Source organism: Musca autumnalis, unplaced genomic scaffold (genome assembly GCF_047663935.1).
Source record: "Musca autumnalis isolate F117 unplaced genomic scaffold, ASM4766393v1 scaffold_4, whole genome shotgun sequence".
NCBI lineage: Eukaryota > Metazoa > Arthropoda > Insecta > Diptera > Muscidae > Musca > Musca autumnalis.
In genome coordinates this window covers 217,524,855-217,547,247 of record NW_027411977.1, presented here as the reverse complement: position 1 = coordinate 217,547,247, position 22,393 = coordinate 217,524,855, and the positions used below count along the sequence as shown (strand labels likewise).

General features: G+C 35.8%; 1 protein-coding gene across 5 annotated transcripts in view; it reads right to left on the bottom strand.

Moving 5' to 3' along the window:
- LOC141403902 (adenylate cyclase type 2-like) overlaps nt 1-22,393 on the bottom strand; it is a 184,970-nt gene that overhangs the window by 76,381 nt on the left and 86,196 nt on the right. The window lies entirely within an intron of this gene.

The following is a 22,393-nucleotide window of genomic DNA, read 5'->3' as shown; positions in this document are numbered from 1 at the left end:
TCGCCATAACTCCGAAGTTTGAACCACGTCAATCCAGTGATTGATTTGATTGACCATTTTATTAGCTTTCCAATGATATACATATACGATTAATCGGTTACTTAAAACCGGTTCCAAAATCGGTTTTGATATCAGAATATGCGGTTCAAAAGTTTAGATAACCGGATCTATCCTTCAATAAAATTTGTTATTAACGTGTTCGTCGTTACAAGAGCTATTTGTGGTAAGTATTTCAGATGCACGACAGACCAATAACGAATATACATAAAAACAAAACATAGTTTTCTCAACAAAATACGGGTAAATGTCAAAAAGGACCATGAAAACTGGGAAATATCGATTGGTCATCAATGAGAACCGTACCTAAAATCTTCTGAACAACATTTTTGTAGAATATTTGGATGCTGTAAAATCTGGTCTTGTTGTACTTTTACTACGGTTCAAAAAACAAAGGACGAAAAGGATATAAAAGGAATGGAGTTAGAGGGATAAAATATTCTACAAAAAGATTCACCACTCGATTTGACTGAAGACATGTAATCTCAAAATGAAGCTACAATAACGCTTAACAGAGATATAAAGCTATTTTCTCGCAAATTAAGGGGCCAAAATTAAACCATTAATCACGCGATATCTCGGAAACTTGACCTATGGTGAAAATTTCCTTTTGGGTTCTTAGTACACTCACCAAGGGCTTTCATCTCCGAAAGGGATTTTCCACCCACTGAATTTGAGTCCCATTTTGTAACACAGCGTCATTTGTCGATATTTTCCGAAAAATGTGCACCTTCTCGAGGCCATAACTGCCTGAAGGAGCGTTCCAATGCTTTTGCGATGTACTAGAGAGTTCTTTATTATTGTCTTGGCTACAATTGTTGTCTGTGTGTTGTATCGAAAATATCAGTGGTTTGGTTGTTATATGCCAAAATATCCGAAAATCCTTGAAAAAAAGCTTCAAGTGAAAATCCGGGGGCTCGATTTTCACCGTAGACATATGGTCTAGTTGACTTTTTTGCTCAGTACAATCCCAAGAATCAGAAACTCCAGGCGCCCGATAACACTTTTTTCCTTCCACACAAATCGCCCCGGCCTAACATACCTACGATGATTTCGTTTCCTCCTCAAATACGCAATGAGTAGTGCTGGGTCTTAGTCAGAAGCCCTGCATTAAAAAAGGGAGTGGTGTAGGGGCCCAACAGTAGGGAAGGCAGAGGTATTATGGGTGTATGTGCTGTGCTTTTGACTAAATGTTCACACATATGTATGTTAAGGATATAATACTGATATTCAATTTTCTCTCATAGGGTAACTGACACAATCTCCTCTAAGACTTCACCCACACCGCCTTTCCCTCTCCCTATGTGTTTGTATCTCGCCCATAACATTTTTGTTCGTACTACCAAAGACTTACTTAGCTTGTATGTCGGAAACATTTCTTTACTGTGTTTTTTACTTCCGCCTGAAAGTATGCTACAGATAATGATTGTGATGCTGATAATGATGATTACCCCTGATAATGGCATTGAAACCGAAGAATGATAATCGAGTTGAAATGTAACTGTTATTGCTGTATGTTTTGTCTGGGTTTTGCAACGTTTATCAACGTATTGAAAGAAAAACAACAGGTAAAATGCGTTGTTCGGCCGGGCCGATTTTTTTATACCCTACACCATAAAATATTCTGAACTAATACGGAATAATTATTTTCTTTCCTGTCCACAATTTAGGGCGGAGATATTTTATAACCACAGATACCTAAATAATGTAAAAATGCATATAAAAATGTCTTCAATCGGTCTGTACCTTTATATGCGGCTATATCAAAGAGCGGACCTATGTTGGCAATTTTTGGTGGAGAAGTTTTGTGACCACTGTGACCAAATGTCGATTTACAGATAGTTCGGCCGAAAACTGTACCTTAAATCCTCAAAATACAAGGAACCTCAAATGTCAAATTACAGGTAGTACGGTTATAAAATTTAGCTAAAATCCTCAAAATACCGAACATCGGCAGGTACCGTTGTATGGGGGCTGTACCAAAATATGGACCTATGTTCACAGTTTTTCGTGGAGATGTGATCACTAGGAACCTCAAATGTCAAAATACAGGTAGTACGGTCAAAAAATATAGCTAAAATCCCCAAAATACCGAACATAGGGAGGAACCGTTATATGGGGGCTATACCAAAACGTGGTCCGATATAGCCCATCTTCGATTAATTTTATTTGTAGGCTTGTGGATATGTTGCCACGATTTTGTTGCAATTTTTAGCCACGTCCTGCTGTCTTGCCCGATTGCGCCATTCCATCGCGAGGGAAAATCTTGAAATAATACAGAAAAGGAAACTCCTGCGCTTTTTAACATTATTTTGAATCGATCTTATTTATAAGAAATGCTATGATATTATTTATGGATTTCTATGTACACCTTTTAACATAACTATTGCAACAAACGCTGAATCCACAACCCTATAGGGTATTAAATCAGTGTCTAAGCTCTACCTCTCTGTGTGTAGGTGTGTTAGTTGATAAAGTCTCATCATATTCATTGTTGGTGCATTCAATTCCTCCTCCATTGTTGATTCATTCATTTGAAAGGGCAATTTGACGTTTATGTCAAACAACTTAAACCCTGTTAACAGATCAAATTTTTTGCTTTCATTCATCCATCCATCCAATGAAAATTCTTTCAAATCGCAACAAGAATAAGAAGAGAAAACTTTAAAAGAATGTTATTATTGAATTGCAGCGACAGACAACTATTGACGCTCGGTCAGAACTTTTCTTTTCAAAGGAAAAAATCATTTTTTCTATTAAAGGAATAATATGGCGAAAGGTCTTTAATGAGATGAAACTTTGAGAACAATGTAAGCAGACCTACTAATCTTCTATAAGCAGCCCTTTGACAAAAAGTGTCATAAGCAACGCTGAATAGTCCCCCCGTTTATTATCGATGACTTATTTTAAAGAAATATTCAATGTCGATGACTTTTTCTATAGAAAAATTTAATATCGATGACTTTTCTACAGAAAAGTTTAATATCGATAACTTTTTCTACAGAAAAATTCAATATCGATGACTTTTTCTGTAGAAAAATTAAATAACAAAAACTTTTCTATAAAAAACTCAATAACGATGACTTTTTCTATTGAAATAATCAGTATTGATGAGTTTTTATAGCAAAATTTAGTATCGATGACTTTTGCATAGAAAAATTCAATATCCACAATTTTTTCTATAGAAAGAAATCAATATCTTTTTCCATAGAAAAATGCAGCATCGACTACTTTTTCTAAAGAAAATTGTGTATCGATTATTATTCTATAGATAAGTTCAATAACTATGACTTCTTCTATAGAAAAAATCAATATCTATGGTTTTTTGTATAGAAAAATTTTATTTGTTCTGTTTTAGTTGAAGATTCAATCATATTATTGTCTAAGTCTGGAGTATTCCCCCATTGGCTTAACTTCATCACTTTCCTCTTTGCAGAGAAAAATGTTTACAAAACGCACTGACAGCTTGCAAAATTTACTGATCGCTACCAATATCATGATTTCATCCCGGCGAGGGGAATTATCAATTGGCTTTTCAGTTTTTGAAATGATGATTTTTTAGTGAAAACCTGAACTCTTTAAGCATCGAGTATTCTCATGTTAATGAGAGTGATGCTCAATTTTTGGCTTTCCCAAAAAAAAAAAAAAAAAAAAAAAAAACACCAGAACAAAATATTTGCAAGCTGACAGCACGATTCAACTAAGAAATCATCGATTTCTGTTAAGTTAAATAACATCAGCACAGTTACCTGTGAGTATGTTGTTGGAATTTTATTTACAAAATTCCGTTTTGCGCATGCCTTCGCTGTTTTTTGTTTGTTCTGTTTTAGTTGAAGATTCAATCATATGATTGTCTAAGTCTGGAGTATTCCCCTATTGGCTTAACTTCATCACTTTCCTCTTTGCAGAGAAAAATGTTTAAAAAAATCATCACTTCAAAAACTGAAAAGCCAATTGATAATTCCCTTCGCCGGGATGAAATCATGATATTGGTAGCGATCAGTAAATTTTGCAAGCTGTCAGTGCGTTTTGTAAACATTCAAAAATTCAAATTCAAATTCAAAATTGTAAACATTAAAAATTCATTCATTTGCGCATGCCTTCGCTGTTTTTTGTTTGTTCTGTTTTAGTTGAAGATTCAATCATATGATTGTCTAAGTCTGGAGTATTCCCCTATTGGCTTAACTTCATCACTTTCCTCTTTGCAGAGAAAAATGTTTAAAAAAATCATCACTTCAAAAACTGAAAAGCCAATTGATAATTCCCTTCGCCGGGATGAAATCATGATATTGGTAGCGATCAGTAAATTTTGCAAGCTGTCAGTGCGTTTTGTAAACATTCAAAAATTCAAATTCAAATTCAAAATTGTAAACATTAAAAATTCAATAACAATGATTTTTTCTATAGAAAAAAATGAATTTTTCAATAGAAAAATTTGATAACGATGATTTTTTCTATAGAAAAATTCACTAACGATGACTTTTTAATTCAAAATTCATTATAGATGAATTTTTCTCTAGAAAATTGAATATCGATGACTTTTTCTAGAGAAAAATTCACTATCGATGACTTTTTCTATAGAAAAATTCAATATCGATGAGTGTTTTCTGAAGAAAAATGCAATATCGTTGCCTTTTTCTATAAAAAAATTCAATATCAATGACTTTTTCTACAGAAAAATTCAATATCGATGACTTTTTCTATAGGAAAATTCACTAACGATGGCTATTTCTATAGAAAAATTCAATATCGATGACTTTTCTATAGGAAAATTCACTAACGATGACTTTTCTAAAGAAAAATTCACTAACGATGACTTTTTCTATAGAAAAAATCACAATTGATGACTTTTTCTATAGAAAAATTCACTATCGATGACTTTTTCTATAGAAAAATTCACTATCGATGACTTTTTCTATAGAAAAATTCACTATCGATGACTTTTTCTATAGAAAAATTCATGGTGAATTTTCTATAAAAAATTCAATATCGATAACTTTTTCTATAGAAAAATCCAAACAAAAATTCAATCTCGATTACTTTTTCTATAGATATATTAAATAATGATGACTTTTTGTAAAGAAAAATTCAGTCTCAAATGAAGTTTTGTACAGAAAAATGCAATACCGATGACTTTTTCGGTAGAAAAAATAAATATTTATAACTTTATCTATAAAAAAGTAAATATCGATGACTTTTTCTACAGAAAAAAATTCAATTTCGATGAGTTTTTCTTTAGAAAAATTCAATATCGATGAAAAAATGTAACACCGGTGACTTTTTCTATAGAAAAGTTCAGTATCGATGACTTTTTCTATAGAAAAAATCAATATCGATGACGTTTTCCATTGAAAAATGCAATATCGATTGCTTTTTCCAAAGAAAAATTTAGTGTCGATTACTTCAATTCAATAACGGCGACTTTTTCTAAAGAAAAATTCAGAATCAATGGCTTTTTCTACAGAAAAAATAAATATCGATGAATTTTTATTTTAAAAAATTTAGTATCGATAACTTTTCCTATAAAAAAGTAAATATCCATGACTTTTTCTACAGAAAAATTCAACGTCGATGATTCATGTTACAAAAAATTAAATATCGATAACTTTTCCATAGAAAAATTCAATATCGATGACTTTTTCTATAGAAAATTTCACAAACGATTACTTTTTCTAGAGAAAAATTTACTAGCGATGACTTTTTCTTAGAAAAGTTCAATATCGATGACTTTTTCTGCAGAAAAAGTCAATATGGTTGAATATTTCTATAGAAAAAATCACCAACGATGTCTTTTTTCTATAAAAAAAATCACTAACAATGACTTTTTCTTTTGGAAATTTCAATGTCGATGGCTTTTTCAATAGATGGTGCTTGGAAAATCCATTTCTCTAAGAAAAATGTTTGTAAAATCGTTTTCTCAACATAGGGAGACCGAATCGGTTGTAATTTGGCTTTAAATAACTGGCTGGAGCGCACGATAACTCTCGAAGGGATGAACCGATTCGATTCAAATTTTGGCTTTCGTAATATTTTGTCCAAACTTAGTTTAAGTTCGAAGATGAGATATATCGGTCCACTCCTTCCGGTACCTCCCCCACAAAAGTTCGAAAATGTTCGGAAAATTTGTACGCACGATAACTCTTGAAGAGAGTGGCCGAATTGGTCCATACTTTACACATCCTAATATATCTACCAGATATAGATCAGGTTCAAATATGGACTATATTTGTCCACTCCATCCGGTACCTCCCACTCAAAATTTCGGATACATGTTCACTTTAAGGCCTGATTTCGAATCACTTTGATTTTTGTTGAAGCAACTTGCATTGCTGCCTCAATTGCGATGGAAAAAGTTGTTTCAGGGGCAAGTTCATACTTCTTGAGTAAACATCCCTGAAGGTCTAAAAAACCCCTATGGTACCATATGTAGTGGATGGAGATCCATTCTTTTTGTATCTCCTCCGATATTAAATCCTAATCAACATTTTTGTCAGTTCAAACGCCCAAAATTTTTAAAACTCCCTAAATACATGCGTTTTTTGGAAAAAATATTGTTTCAATATACACAGGCTGAGGGTATATCTCTGTCGGCAAAGCCGACTGATACTTTTTTACTTGTTTAATTTTACAATACGACAGTATATTTGTGGAAGTTATGAAAAAATGATGCCTCCTCATTGAATAAAATTTGTTTAAATTGAAATTGGAATTTACCCAAGATTTCTTTTAACTTTTTAATAACCAATTGCTTTGTGAAATAGTCTGAAAACAATTTACAATATTTTCTTTTATAATGATTTTTCTTTTCAGCCCTTCTTCGATCACAAAATCCCCTTTAAATCAACAAAAGTTTTTGATTTATTGCAAATATTTGTAAAAAAATATTCTATAAGAGAAAAAATTCCAAATAATTAAGAATTCTTCTTCTCCCTTTTCAATAAATCATAAAATCCCATTTACAAAATAAATTGTAATAACTCTTACGCCCTCGTTGTTATTTATTTACTGACAATTTTTCACAACCACTTCAACCGACCGCTGTCATTACCGCAATACATTTTTCAATTTGTTTTCTATCTGTTTTCTTTTCCTTCTCTCTTTTGTTTACCACTTTTCACTGCAGCCACAAATTTGTGGCTCCACAAGTTACCGAGAAGAAGAGAAATGTGGTCGCTTATATTTAATGTTGGTAAATTACCTTGTTAATAGGTTTACTGATTGTTGCTGCCGATGATGAAAATAATTTCAAACTTTTGTTGATTTTTTGAAAAAAGGTCATTTCAGTTAGGAATTTTTGCAAATGAAAAATGTGAGGGATTACAAACTTTATTTGAGTTTTGTAGAAATATACTCGAAATGATTCTTTGTTCTTCTTTTCTCTAATCATAGGTGGCGTATTAATGCTGACGTTAATAATACGCCCCATATGACAAGGCGTATTAAATCAGAAGGGACTAAAGAAACACCCTTTCTTCCAGAAAATATCTAAAGAAACACCCTTTCTTTCAGAAAATATCTAAAGAAACACTCTTTCTTTCAGAAAATATCTAAAGAAACACCTTTTTTTCAGAAAGGGACTGTAGAACTGTAGAAGCACCCTTTCTCTCAGAAAGGACTACAGAAGCACCCTTTTCTCAGAAAGGGACTGAAGAAGCACCCTTTCTTTCAGAAGGCTCTATAGAAGCACCTGTTCATTCAGAAAGTTTCTATAGAAGCATCGGTTCATTCAGAAATGTTCTACAGAAGCCCCCGTTCAGAAAGGTTCTATAGAAGCAACCGTTCTCTCAGAAAGGTTCTATAGAAACACTCTTTCTTAGAAAAGGAGTCCTTACAAAACCCCTTTAGAGAGATTGTCTCTACAAGCCCCCTTCCTAAGAGAAACGACACTTACAAGCAACCTTTCTTAGAAAATTTTTTACATACACCCTTTCTTAGAGCAAGATTCTTTGCAACAAGGGCTAGAGACGTCCTGAAGTCTCCAATATGATGATAAGTCTCCTGATGACATTTCTAGATGAAATAAGGCTTTCGGTGGTCTTCTATAGGCAGCAGAAGGCATCCTGAGATATTCTATAGCAGCATATGACCTCCAGCGGGCCTTTATATGCAAATGAGTCCTTCTATGAGCAATAGAAGACGCTTTATATTGTTTTTAGAAGTCCTCTAGATGTAATAGACGCCAGAAAGCCCATTGAGATCATCAATACACAACAGAAGACCTTTTGATATCTTCTATAGATATGTACAAATTTATTTCTAAGAAAGGAAGCAAAATACCTCTTTAGGTCTTCTATAACAGGAGACAACAGGAGATCTCCTTAGGACTTCCACAGACTACAGAAGAGTTATTGAGGCCTAACATAGACGACAGAAAACCTCTTGGCGACTTTCAAAGATGATATCAGATCTCTTGCTGTCTCGAGGCTTCAATAGGCAACAGAAGACATATTGAGGCCTTGTATCGGCAAGAGAAGACCTCTAAAGCTATAGATTTTTTTTAGAAGGAGTGGATCTTTGAACATAATTTAGTTAAGTTGTCGCTAAATCATCGAACTTCAAAAAAGGTACAATCATCGAACTCGATCTGAATTTGAACAAAATACTACTAGATGCAACGTTTGGATCAGATCGGCCGGTCCATTTGAGAAACGGGGTCTACGATGATATTAGGCGTATTATTGATGTCAGCATGTATACGCCACCTTTAAAGGATTTATATTTGAACCAAAATGGCCTTATCTGGACAACAGAAGACCCTAGAGATCTTCTCTGGGTTACAGATAACCTTTTGATGTCTTCTATGGGCATCAGAAGCCCTCTTTAGGATTATGGGCAGCAGACGACCTCTTGAGGTCTTCTATGGGCAACAGAAACCCTCTTGAGGTCGTCTATGACCAAAATAGGACCACTTTAAGTCTGCTATTGACATAAGAAAACCTCTTCAGGTCTTCTTTGGGAAACAATTTTTCTTGAGTTGTTCTATAGCAAAAGAAGGTCTATTGAGATCTTCTCTGGGCAACAGAGGACTTTTTGAAGTGTACTATGGGCAACGGAAGAACTTAAGAGGTCTCCTAGGAGCAACAAAACTATATAACTACAACATATAATTTCCTGAACTCATCTATATGCAACAGAAGGCCAATAGAAAGAGGCCTCTTGAGGTCTTCTATGGGCAACAGAAGCCCTCCTGAGGTCTTCTTGGGCAACAGAAGACTTCTTGAGGTCTAATACGAGCAACAGAGGTCCTACTGAGTACTTCTATAGGCAGCAGACAAGATTTTGAGGTATTCTATGGGCAAAAGGCGACCTCTTGAGGTCTTCCATGTACAAAAATACATCTTGAGGTGTTCTCTGGGTAACAGAGGACCCCTTCAAGTCTTCTATGGCCAAAGGAAGAACTCTTGAGGCCTTCTATGGGCTATAGAAGCCCACTTGATGTCTTCTTGGAAAACAGAATACCTCTTGACGTTTTCTCTGGGCACCAGAGGATCTCTCAAGAACTGAAGAGGTCTCTACGAACAACAAAATTCATGTTAAGGTCTTCTATGGGCAACGGATAATCTCTTGAAGTCTTCAATATGCAATAGAAGACCTCTTGGGTTTTTTTTTGGTAACAGAAGACCTCTTGATGTATTCTATGGGCAACAGAAGACCTCCTTAGGTCTTCTATGAGCAAAGGAATGACTCTTGAGGTCTTCTTGGGCAACAAAATACTTCTAGATGTCTTCTCTTGACAACAGAGTACTTCTTGGTGTCTTCTACGGGCAACAGAAGACCTCTTGAGGTCTTCTCTGGACATCAGAGAAAGTCATGAGGTCTTCCATAAGCAACAGAAGACTTTCTTGAGGCTCATAAGACCTCTTTTCATGGGCTCAGAAGACCTCTTGAGGTGTTCTCTGGGCAACAGAGGACCTTTTGAGCTCTTTAAAGGGCAAGAAAAGTCCTGTTTAGATCTTCTCTGGGCAACATAGAACCTCTTGAGATCTGCTTGTATGTGCAACGGAAAAACTCAATAAATCACCTACGACAGAGGACCAACAACAGTCTTCTTGAAGTATTCTATGGGAATCAGAAAGCGTCTTGAGGTGTTCCATGGACAACTGAAAACCTTTTATAGTTTTCCATGTGCAACAGAAGACCTTTTTAGGTGTTCTATAGGCAGCAGTAGACATCATGAGGTCTTCTAATGGCAACAGGAGATTTTAGATTAGATTCACCGGAAAATATTCTTATAAATGTGGCGTATACCTGCTGTCATCAGTCATACGCCTCATAGACCGGGCAAGGTAAAACTGCTCAGTTTGTGATGTTTCTCTTAATAATTTCTGTATAAAAATTTGAAATCCTTTATTCTTTTTTCTAATTCTGTCTTACTATTCAAACTTCCACTAATGAAGTATAGAAATAACAATTTTTCCTGTTGTTCATAGCAAATCCATAGCAATAATTTAAATAATTTCTTCTTCTCTTTGCATTTTTCCTTCAACTATTTGTCATACATAAGTTATAACTAAACAAATGGAGGAAGCAGAAAAAATTGCAACAAATTATTACAACGCGTTTAGAGAAAAATCCTGTTGAACATCCTGCTAACACTTCTTTGGCCGCGACATGCAATAAGAAAAATTACATTCGCTTTGTGGGGGGAAATATGTTTACATATTGTAGTCGTTGTAGTGCTTCGTGCTAGTGTCTATGCACTGTCGACCACTTTGCAATGCAATGGAGAAAGAAACAAAGAACAAAATGGAATCTAACTAACGACAGCTGTTGCACATTCCGTTTGTTTGCCCATGGCAAATAAGGCAGGCAGGCCAGACTACACTGCAACAATAACGGAAAAACCCCACAAATGGTGGTTCCACACATAAACCCTGCTCAGAGAACCTATAACAGAATGATATTGGCAAAACTACATTGCGTAAAAGGCTATTGTGTAGTTCTAGGGTGTATGCAATTCATGGACCACAACCAGCGTTGTTACATTGTTATTTATGAGACCTTTGGCCAACATCGAAACAACATTCAAAAGGATGCAAGCCACAACCATGTAATATTATGCGGAACTGTAGAGGGAGAAATGCATTTTAAAAGAATGTGGTGGAAATGGCAAAGTTATGCCTGTTTTGTATGCGTTCTCCGTTAATTCTGCTTATTATTGCCAGCCATCAGATCCAGAGACATGGTAGGACATGTGATTTGCATACACTCATGTCACATAGTATTGGTAGATACGGTTGAATACCGAGGAGATAATAATAATGGGATAAATTGTGATGATTTGTTTTTATGCTATCTCAAACACTTAAAGAATTTTTGGAATGGTCCATAATAGTAGGCGCATAATTGATGTCAACACGTATACGCCACCTATATAGAGGAAATTTTAAGTAATATCATATAATGGTAATTTGAGGTACACCTTTATAAATAAGGAAGCATTTGAGGATTAGATGAATATATCCTGATTCATATTAGCTCAGTGATATGGGACCTATTAGCCGAGTCCAAACGGCATGTCTTAAGACACCACTAGAGGAGAAGCTTTTCATGGCTTATATACTCAGGAAATTTCGCCAACATTACGCTGAGGGGTATTTTTGCCACCGTAGAAAATGTGATAATGCCTGGTCTGGAATCGAATGCGGCAATAAAGAGTTCAAGGCAAGGTTACACTGTGGCACACAGGTTAGACAAGTGGGCCTATAATTTATGTCAGCACGTGTACTTCACCTTTCCAAAGCTAATTTTTGAGCTTGTTATAATAGCAATTTTGAGGACATGTTTATGCGTATCTAATTGGGTTGTGCGCACGATCACTCTCGAACGGATCAAACATTGCACCTTCTGTGTTGTCCAAACCTAGATCAAGTTTGGGCCATATCGGTCTACTTTTTTGGGTATTTCTCCCAGTAAAATTGTTTCGGTAAAATTGTGCTCAGGAAATATTGCACATTGTAGAATGTCTTCACAGGCTAGCCGCATACAAAATTTTAAAATTGTTCGCAAAAGTGCGGTTAATGTCTCGGAGAGTTTTGCATTTTTTGCAGCAGAATTTCCTTGCGGCCACTATCACGAGGGCACAATTATATGTTTGGAAATTATATACTTCCCGAGGTTATTAAACATACGCTCCGAAAAAGCCTATAAGAATTAATTAAACTAAATGATGAGTCCACGGCAGCGGGTTCTTTGTACCGAATTGACCTGAAACCAAAAGGGCGACAGAAGGCTTCCGATGGTCTTCTATTGGCAACATAAGACGTCCTGAGGTTTTCTATTGGTATCAAAAGAGCTCTTGGGGACCTTTAAAGACAAATGAGATTAAACCTCAACCAAAACAAAACAGACAACAGAAGTCCTCTTGAAGTCTTCTTTGGATAACAAAAGGTATTTGAGGTCTGATATGGACAGAAGATCTTTCGATGTCTTCTATGTACAAAAGAGGGCTTCTCAAGATCTTCAATGGGCAACAGAAGAACTCTTGAGGTCTTTTATGGGTAACAGAAAACCTCTTCGAGTCTTCGATGGGCAACAGATGACCTCTTGAAATTTTCAATAGGTAGCAGAATACCTCTAGAAGTATTCTTTAGGTCTTCTTTGCCCAACAGAAGAACTCCTGAGGTCTTTTATGGGTAAAAGAAAACCTCTTCAAGTCTTCTATGGCCAACAGATGAACTCTTAAAGTTTTCAATCGGCAGCAGAATACCTCTAGAGGTATTCTTGAAGTCTTCTATGGACAACAGAAGTCTTCCATGAACAACAAAAAATCTCTTGAGTTTGTCTATGGGCAATAGAATACCTTTTCAGACCGTTTATGTACAACAGAAGACTGCTTGCGGTCTTCAATGGGCAACAAAAGTATTCTATGGACAACAAAAGACCTCTTGAAGTCTTCTATGCACAACAGAAGACGCCGTGAAGTCTTCTATGGACAACAGAGAAGCTCTTTAGGTCTTTTTGGTACAGCAGAAAACGTCACGAAGTCTTTTTTGTACAACAGAAAACGTCTTCGAGGTCCTCAGTGGGCAACAGAAGACCTCCTGAGGTCTTCCATGGGTAACAAAATACATCTTGAGGTCTTGTATCGGTTACATAATACCTCGAAACATCTTCTGTGGCCAATAGAAGACCTCTTGGATCATCTTTTAACAACAGACGTCATTTTTATGGGCAACAGAAGATATTTTGAGGTCTTCTAGGGACAACCGGCTTCTATAGGTAACAGAAGACCTCTTGAGGTTTTTTTTATGGGTAACAGAACACTAATTCAAGTCTTCTATGGACAAGAAATGACCTCTTGAAGTTTTCAATAGGCAGCAGAATACCTGTAGAGGTATTCTTGAGGTCTTCTATGGACAACAGATGCCCAAAAGAAGACCTCTTGAAATATTCTATAGGAAACTGAGGACCTTATGAGGTCTTCTAGGAACAACAGAAGTCCTTTAAAGAACAGAAGTCCTTTTTATGGACAACAGAAGATATTTTGAGGACTTTTAGGGACAACCAGCTTCTAAGGGCAACAGAAGACCTCTTTAGGTCTTCTATTAGCAACAGAAGACCTCTTGAGGTCTTCAATGGGAAATATTAGACATCTATAGGTCTTCTATGAACAACAGTAGACTTGTTGGTGTCTTCTACGGCAACAGAAGACATCTTGTTTTCTTCTGTAGGTAACATATGACACAGAAGAGCTTCTGTTGTCTTCTATGGCCAAAAGATGACTTTTTGAGATCATCTTTGGACAATAGTAGATCTCTTGAGGCTTTAATGGGCAAAACCATACCTCTTAAGATCTTCTACGGACTTCAGAAAATTAATTGAGGTCTTCTATGAGCAGCAAAAGACCTTTTAAGGTCTTCTTTGGGCAAGCGAAGATCTCTTGAAGTTTTTTTTATAGACAACAGGAGACCTTAGGGTCTTGAGGTCTTCTATGGGCAACACAAAGCCTCTTGAAATCTTCCATGGACAACAGAAGACTTCCTGAAGTCTTTTACTGGTAACAGAAGATCTCTTGTGGTCTTCTATAGGCAATTGAAGGTCTCCTGAAGTTTTATAATGGCACTAGAGGACTTCTTGAGGCCTTTTGAGGTCTTCTATGGGCAGCATAAGACTTCTTAAGGTCTTCCATGGGTATCAGAAGACCTCTTTTCGGAGCAAAAAATTCTCCTGAGGTTTTCTATGGGCAACAGAAGACCACTTAAGGGTATCCAATAGGTAACGGAAGACTTTTGAGGTTTTGTATAGATAACATTGAAGTATTCCATGGACAACAAAAGATATTTTGGAGTCTTCTATGGGCAACTGAAGACTCCTTGATGACTTCTATGATCAAAAGATAGCTTCTTGAGGACTTCCATAGAGAACATAAGACCATCTGGGAACTCTAAGGAGTTATTTTTTACCCACAGAAGATCTCAAGAGGACCACAGGAGACCTCATAAGGTCTTCTATGGTAAACAAAAGACACCTTGAGGTGTAGGTATTCTATGGGCAACAGAGGACCTCTCGAAGTTTTTTAAGGGCAACAGAAAAACTTTTGAGATCGTCTTTTGGCAACAGAAGACCGCTTTTGATGTACTATGGGCAATAGAAGACCTCTTGAGGTCTTCTATGAGCAGCAGATGGCCTCTTGAGCTCTTTTGTGGAGAATAGAAGACCATTCGAGAACTTCAGTAGACAAAAGAAGGCTTCTTGTCATCTTCTATGGACATCTAGACATCTTGATGTCTTTTATGGCAATATGAGACTTTTCTAGATCTAATACTTCTTTAGGTCTTCAATGATCCACAGTCCAAAGAAGATCTCTTGAAGTTTTCTATGGGCAACAGAAGATCTCTTGATGTCTCTTATAGACAACAGAAGACCTATTGATAGAATAGTAGACCTATTTAGATATTCTATGGGGAAATGAACAATGGAAGGCCTCTTGAGGTACTTTGGCAATAAATAACAGATAGAGGTCTTCCATACGCAGCAGAAGACCTCTTAAGCATCAGATATGCGCATCAGATATTTTGATATTTTTTACGGGCAACAGGAAAGCTTTTCGGCTCTTCTTGGGGCAACAGAATGCCTAATGAGGTTATCTCTTCAAGTCTTCTATGGGCAACAGAAAATCGTTTGAGATTTTCTATGGGCAACAAGTGATCTCTTGATCGTATCTATGGACAACAGAAGACCTCCTGAAGTGTTCCATGGACTCTCTCTTTTAGAGCTATTATTAGCAACAGGAGACGTGTTGAGGTCTTCTATTTAAAACAGAAGTCGTTATGGGGTGTCTAATGGAAAAACTTTTGATGTCTTCCTATGGTCAAGAGAAACCCGTTTGATGTCTTCGTAAGGCTCCAAAAGACATGCTGATGTCTTCTATGGTCAAACAGAGAACTTCTTGAGGTATTCTATGGTCAACAGAAGACTCATTGAGACCTTTTGTGGGGTATAGAAGATCTCGTGAGATCTTCTATGGGCAACAAAAGACTTCTTGAGATCTTCTGTTAAATGCAATGCCTCCACCAGCAAATAAATCTCTCTCCAACAGGGGGAATTCCTTTGAAGTTTATGCACCATCGTGTTCTTTAAATACATATATGTAATGAAAGAATGTATGTCTCTCACATATTCCCTCGAAATAGAAAAAAACATTATAATATACACACTAGCAGTCGTGACTTCCGGCACGTGCAGTCTATTTCCGCCAAAAAAACAAAAAAAAACATGTATCACATCGTCTATAAAAATGCACATCCACACAGAAACACTTTCCTGTACAACAACTCGTGTAAATAAACAAATATACAAAAAAACTAAAAAAAAATAGAATGGCAAAATTTATTACATGCCACGAAGTAGAATATTTATTTTGTAACAAAAAGAAAAAAAAAGAACAACTATAAAAATATATTTAAAATCGAAACTAAAAAAAAAACAAATACAACAAAATAATCATCAACAAATAAGTATATATATAACTTTTAACTAAAAAATGTATTAAAGATCAAAACCAAATAAATGAAATATTGCAAAAAATAACCATTTCTTTTCACTACAAGTTGTAGCTATTTTTAAAAGCTTAATTGATACCGCCGCACATTTTTAAATTCAAATAAAAACCAAACAATATTTTTATGTTAACATCCTTTTCCCTCTTTTATGCTAACTGCAGTTACTGATGCTTATTCCTCTTCCTCTTCTCTTCCTGCAGCTCTCATGCCACCACACCATTACATGGCCACATTTATGGGTTCCATTCCCTGCACATTTACTCTTGTCGTACACAATATTTGCATTTTATGCCACAGGATTAAAGGATATTAAATGCTAGATACAAGTTTCGTTTTTTCCTTTATTCCCTTTTTTTCCTCAATCTGAGGCCGCGCTGATACTTTGTAATATTTCTATTACCAGTGTTGTTGTTGGTTTTAAGTACTTTGTTGCATAGTACTTTGCAAAATGTTTACAGATTAATGTGTGAGAATAGCTTTGCAATATTTTAGAATGATGAAAAATGACAGCAAACAATTTATTAAATTTTTAAGGCATCAGTTCTATTTTTTGTCGCAGAAAAGGGGAAAGGCGTTCTTGATACACAACGTATTTTGTAGAACTGATGGACAACAGGAGATTTCTTGAGGTCTTCTATGGGCAACAGAAGATCCCTTAAGGTTTTCTACGGGCAACGGAAGACAACTTGTGGTCTTTTGTAGACAACAGAAGATATCATCAGGGCCTCTATAAGCTACTGACAACTTATTGAGGATTAAAATGTACATCAGAAATCCTCTTGAGGTCTTCTATGGTCAACATAATTCGATTTGATGTCTTAAGGTCGACTATGGGCAACAGAAAAACTCTTGTTGTCATATATGGGCAATAGAAAACCTTTTGAGACCATCCATGGGTAACACCTCATGGACAGCATAAGACCTCTTCAGGTTTTTTATGGACAACGGAAGACCTCTCGAGGCCTTCTGTTAACAACAGAAGATCTCTTGTTGTCATATATGAACAATAGAAAACCTTTGGAGACCTTCGATGGGTAACAGAAGACCTCTTGAAGTCTTCTATGGACAACATAAAGCCTTTTGAAGTCTTTTACGAACATCAGAAGTCATCTTTAGGTCTTTTATGGACAATATAAGACCTCATGCGGTATTCTATGGACAGCAGAAGATATGTTGAGGCCATCTATGGACAACACAAGACCTTTTGATGTCTTCTATGGACAACATTAGATCTTTTGAAGTCTTCTATGGGCAGCAGAAGGCTTCTTAAAGTTTTTTACGGACATCAGAAGACATCTTTAGGTCTTCTATGGTACAAGAGAAGACCTCTTGAGGATTTCTAAGGGCAACAGAAGGGCTCTTGAATTCTTCTATGGATATCAGAAGACCTCTTTAGGTCTTCTATGGACAATATGAGACTTCTTGAGGTTTTCTATAGGCAACACAAGACCTCTTGAAATCTTCTATGGGCAACAGGAGAATTCTTGAGGTCTTCTATGGACAGCAGAAGACTTTCTGAGGTCTTCTATGGACGTCAGAAGATCTGTTGAGGTCTTCTATGGACGTCAGAAGATCTCTTGAGGTCTTCTATGGACGTCAGAAGATCTCTTGAGGTCTTCTTTGACAGTAGAAGACCTCTTGAGATATCCTATAGACGTGTATAAATTTATTTGTAAAAGAGTAACAGAAGCCCTCTTGAGGACCTTCTTAGGACTCCTATATACTATTGTGAACATATTGAGACCTCATACTGACAATGGTGGACCTCTTAAGGTCTTCAATAATAAACAGAATAACATTTACAGATGACACAAGGCCTATTGATTTTTTTAGGTCTCTATATACAATATAGGACCTATTGAGGCATTCTATTGGCAAGAAAATGCCTTTAAAGATCTGGATTATTTCTGGACGCATACATCGTCCTCTTGAGGTCTTCTATAGGAAGAAGAGCAAAAAACTTTTGATTTCTTCTATAGACAAAAGACATCTCTTAATGTCTTCTATTGACAACAAAAGACTTCCTGAGATCTTTATTGGGTAACAGAAGACCTCTGAAAGTCATCTATGGCAACAGAAAACCTCTTGAATTCTCTTAGGTCTTCTATGGTCTTGTTGCTCGTAAAAGGTACCTTAGTGTCTTACAGAACCCACATATGACATCTTGCGCTCTTATAGAAACAACAGGAGACCTCCTGAGGTCGTCTATGTACAACAGAAGGCATTTTGAGGTCTTCTATGGGTAAAATATACATCTTGGCTTTTATACATACAACAGAAATCTTCTTTAGGCCATCTACATATACGCAACAGAAGACTTCTTGGGGTCGCCTATAGACAACGGAAGACCGCTTGAGGACTTTTATCGCAATAGAAGACTTCTTGAGGTCTTCTATGGGCAGCAGAAGTCCCCTTAAAATATTCCATGGGCAACAGAAGTCCTTTTGGTGCTTTATGCAACAGAAGACCTCGTGAGGTCTGCTATAGGAAACAGAAGACCGCTTGAGGACTTTTTATCGCAATAGAAGACTTATTGAGGTCTTATATGGGCAGCAGAAGACCTCTTAAGGTCTTCTATGGACCGCAGAAGACCTTTTGAAATCTTCTATGAGCAGCAGAAGACCTTTTTGTGTTTTATGTGGACAACAGGAGATCTCTTGAGGTCTTTTATTGACAACAGAAGACTCCATGGGGTCTTCCATAGGCAACATAAGACCTCTTGAGGTCTACTATTGACAACAGATGAGCTCTTGAGACGTCTATAGATAACAGAAGACATATTGCGATCTTCTATGGGACCCTTTGATGTCATCTATTGGTAACAGATGATCTCTTGGGCCTTATAGAAAGAAAAGGAGCCCTCATGAGGTCTTCTATGTGCAAAAAATACATCTTGGGTCTTATACATATATACAACAGAAAACTTCTTGACATCAACTATGCGAAACAAAAACCTCCTAAGGTATTCTGTGGGTAACAGGAGACCTCGTGAAGTCCTCTATGGGTAAAGAAAACTTTTTGAGGTCATATATTGGCAATAGCATACCTCTTGAGGAGTTATTTTTTATAAGATCTCATTGAAGTCTTTTTCTGTGGAAGACCATTTGGGAATCCTGCTTTATAGAAGACGTTATGGTGGTCTTCTAAATAAGTCGTTGTGGAGTTTTTTCTATTAAACCCTTTGGAAGTCTTGTTCTATAGAGAGAAAGTCTACTTAATTAAAAATATTCTGCAAATCTTTTTCTATCGAATGCTTCCTCAAGGTTTGTCTGCCGATGGTTGAGTAATATTCTTTAAGTAATCCACGAGGTTTGATAATGCATGGAAAAATATTCTTTAAATAATCCATTAGGTTTGTTGAGACTTGAAAGAATATTCTTTAAATAATCCATTAGGTCTGCCGAGGCGTGAAAAAATATTGTTTTAATAATCCACGAGTCTGCTTATGCTTAGCAAGATATTCTTTAAATAATCCACGACGTCTGCTGAAGCTTGAAAAAATATTCTGTAAATAATCCGCGAGGTCTGCTGATACCTCGAAAAATATTCGTTAAATAATCTACGGGGTCAGCTGATATCTCGGAAAATATTCGTTAAATAATCCACGAGGTCTGCTGATATCTGGAAAAATATTCTTTTAATAATCCACAACGTTTCGAAAACTATTCGTTAAATAATCCACGAGGTCTCGAAAAATATTCTTTCAATAATCCACGAGGTTTCGAAAAATATTCTCTAAATAATCCACGAGGTCTGCTGATATCTAGAGAAATATTCTTTAAATAATCCACGAGGTCTGCTGATGCTTGGAAAATTATTTTTTAAATAATCCACGAGGTCTGCTCGGGCTTGAACAAATATTCTTTAAATAATCCACGAAGCCTGCTCGGGCCGAAGTCTCGAAAAAAAATCTTTAAATAATCCACAAGGTCGGCTGAAGTCTTGGAAAATATTCTTAAAATAATCCCTGAGGTCTACTGAGGTTTGAAAAATATTCTTTAAATAATCCACGAGGTCGGCAGAGGTTTGAAAAATATTTTTTAATAACCCACGAGGTCTGCCGAGGCTTGAAAAAATATTCTTTAAATAATCCACGAAGTTTGCTGATGCTTGCACAAATAGTCTTTAACAATTGCACGAGGTCTGCTAAGGCTTTGATACATATTCGTTATATGATACGCGAGGTCTGCTGAGGCTTGAAAAACATTTTTTAAATACTCTACGAGGTCTGCTGATACATGGAAAAATATTCTTTAACAAATCCACGAGGTTTGCTGATGCTTGGAAAATTATTCTTTAAATAAACCACAAAGTGTGCTGATGCTTGGAAAAATATTCTTTAAATAATCTACGAGATCTGCTGAGGCTTGAAAAAATATTCTTTAAAAAATCCACGACGTCTGTTGAGGCATGAAAAATAGCCTTTAAGTAGTCCACGATGTCTCCTATTTCTGTACCTAAAAATAATTCCATTTTGCTTTGATTGTTCTCTAAACAAAAATACTAAAAATCAAATGGACCCTCTGGCGTATGATTATCAACAATAATCATACGCCTTAGGCTACTGCAGCATTTGTATACGAACACTCGATTCTTTGCCCATTCATAACATTACATAACCTATTTAAAAGGATTCCTCATTGGATATTTAATTTCTCAACAAACACACATACATTCAAATATTAAAGTTATTTATATGAACATCATTCATTATTCTTCCTTCAACTTAATTAAGTTGTGCTGACCATAGAAAAGTATAATCAGATTTAAAAATTTATATAACTCATAATAACTAAACGGGAGGACAAATTCCGATGGTCTATAAAAGTAAAATGTCCCAAATTCGTATAAAACTACATCAAATTGCAGTTCACACACACTTACACATCTTTACATTTATAGTTTACAATTATACTGAGGAATGTCAAGGTTTCTGTTGGGTTCATGGTCATGGCACTTTCCTTAACTATTGACAAAAATAAATAAATAAATCCTTCAATGACTTTGTTCTATGAACTACAAAACACACACATGCACAACAGAAGTTTACAATTTTTTTCCTTTTCTCCTATTCACGAACAACATTGAACACGTGCTAAAACAAATTTACACAAAAGAACAGCCCCGACATTGAATGTTCCTCCTTCTCTAAAGCACTGCTTCCTAATGTTCGTAGACTACATAAAATGTGTATGAAGAATATATCCCTCCCTTGTTGTTGTTGTTGCTGATTTTCTATGGCCAGAGTTTTTCGTATATCTTTTCTGCTATACTTTTTGGTTTGTTGAAATATTTCACCTTTTTTATCGTGAGACTTTGTTGTATAGATAAACTGCGTGAGTACGCATTCATTCATAAATTTTTATACGTTGCTTTTTTTTCTTTTTAATGTAGCGCTTTAAAAATATTTGCTACCTTTTTTGAGGTTATTTGTCTGAAGCACGAGAGGCGGTCTGGGATTGTAGGAAATTGTGACGTATTCTACGATAAATTAGAAAAGTGACGTAAAACAAAAACATGGGATGAGGCGTAGGGTTAATTCGTTTGTAGAAGACCTCTTGGAGGTCTTCATCTTTTGGATAACGTTAGGAGGTCTACTTCCAAAAATGAATTCTTGATAGTCTACATTCAAAAGAGGTCTCTTGGTAGTCTTCTTCTACTGAAGACTTCTTGGATGATTGTTAATAATAGGAAATCTCGTGAAGGTTTTCTTCTGTTGAAGAGCTTTATAGATTAAAATTTTCTAGCAACAGATGACTCATAAATACAATTTTTAAAGATTTTCTGTTGTAAGTATAGGGTGACGTATGAGTGTTGTCATCACTTATACGTACAGTACGTTCAACAATATTTATTTTTACAAGCCTGACAAAAGCATCGACGCTTCGTTTTTCAAAGTATAATTTAAAAACATTGGCAGACCTCTTGGATTATTTAAAGAATATTTTTTCAAGCCTCAGAAGACCTTGTGGATTACTTAAAGAATATTTTCCAAGTAACAGGCTAACAGACCCCGTGCATCATTTAAATAATTTTTTTCGAGACATCAGCAGACCTCGTGAATTTTTTAAAGAATATTTTTCGAAACATAACAGACCTCGTGGATTATTTAAAGAATATTTTTCGAAACATCAGCAGACCTCGTGGATTATTTAAAAAATATTTTTCGAGTCTGAGCAGACCTCGTGGATTATTTTAAGAATATTTTTTGAGACATCAGCAGATTTCTACAGAATGGTGCTATAGGGTCAACATTTTCAACAATGTTCCTCATGATGTTATCAGCAATATTGTTGAAATAATCGGCGCACAGTGCGAAATTTGGGAAGTTT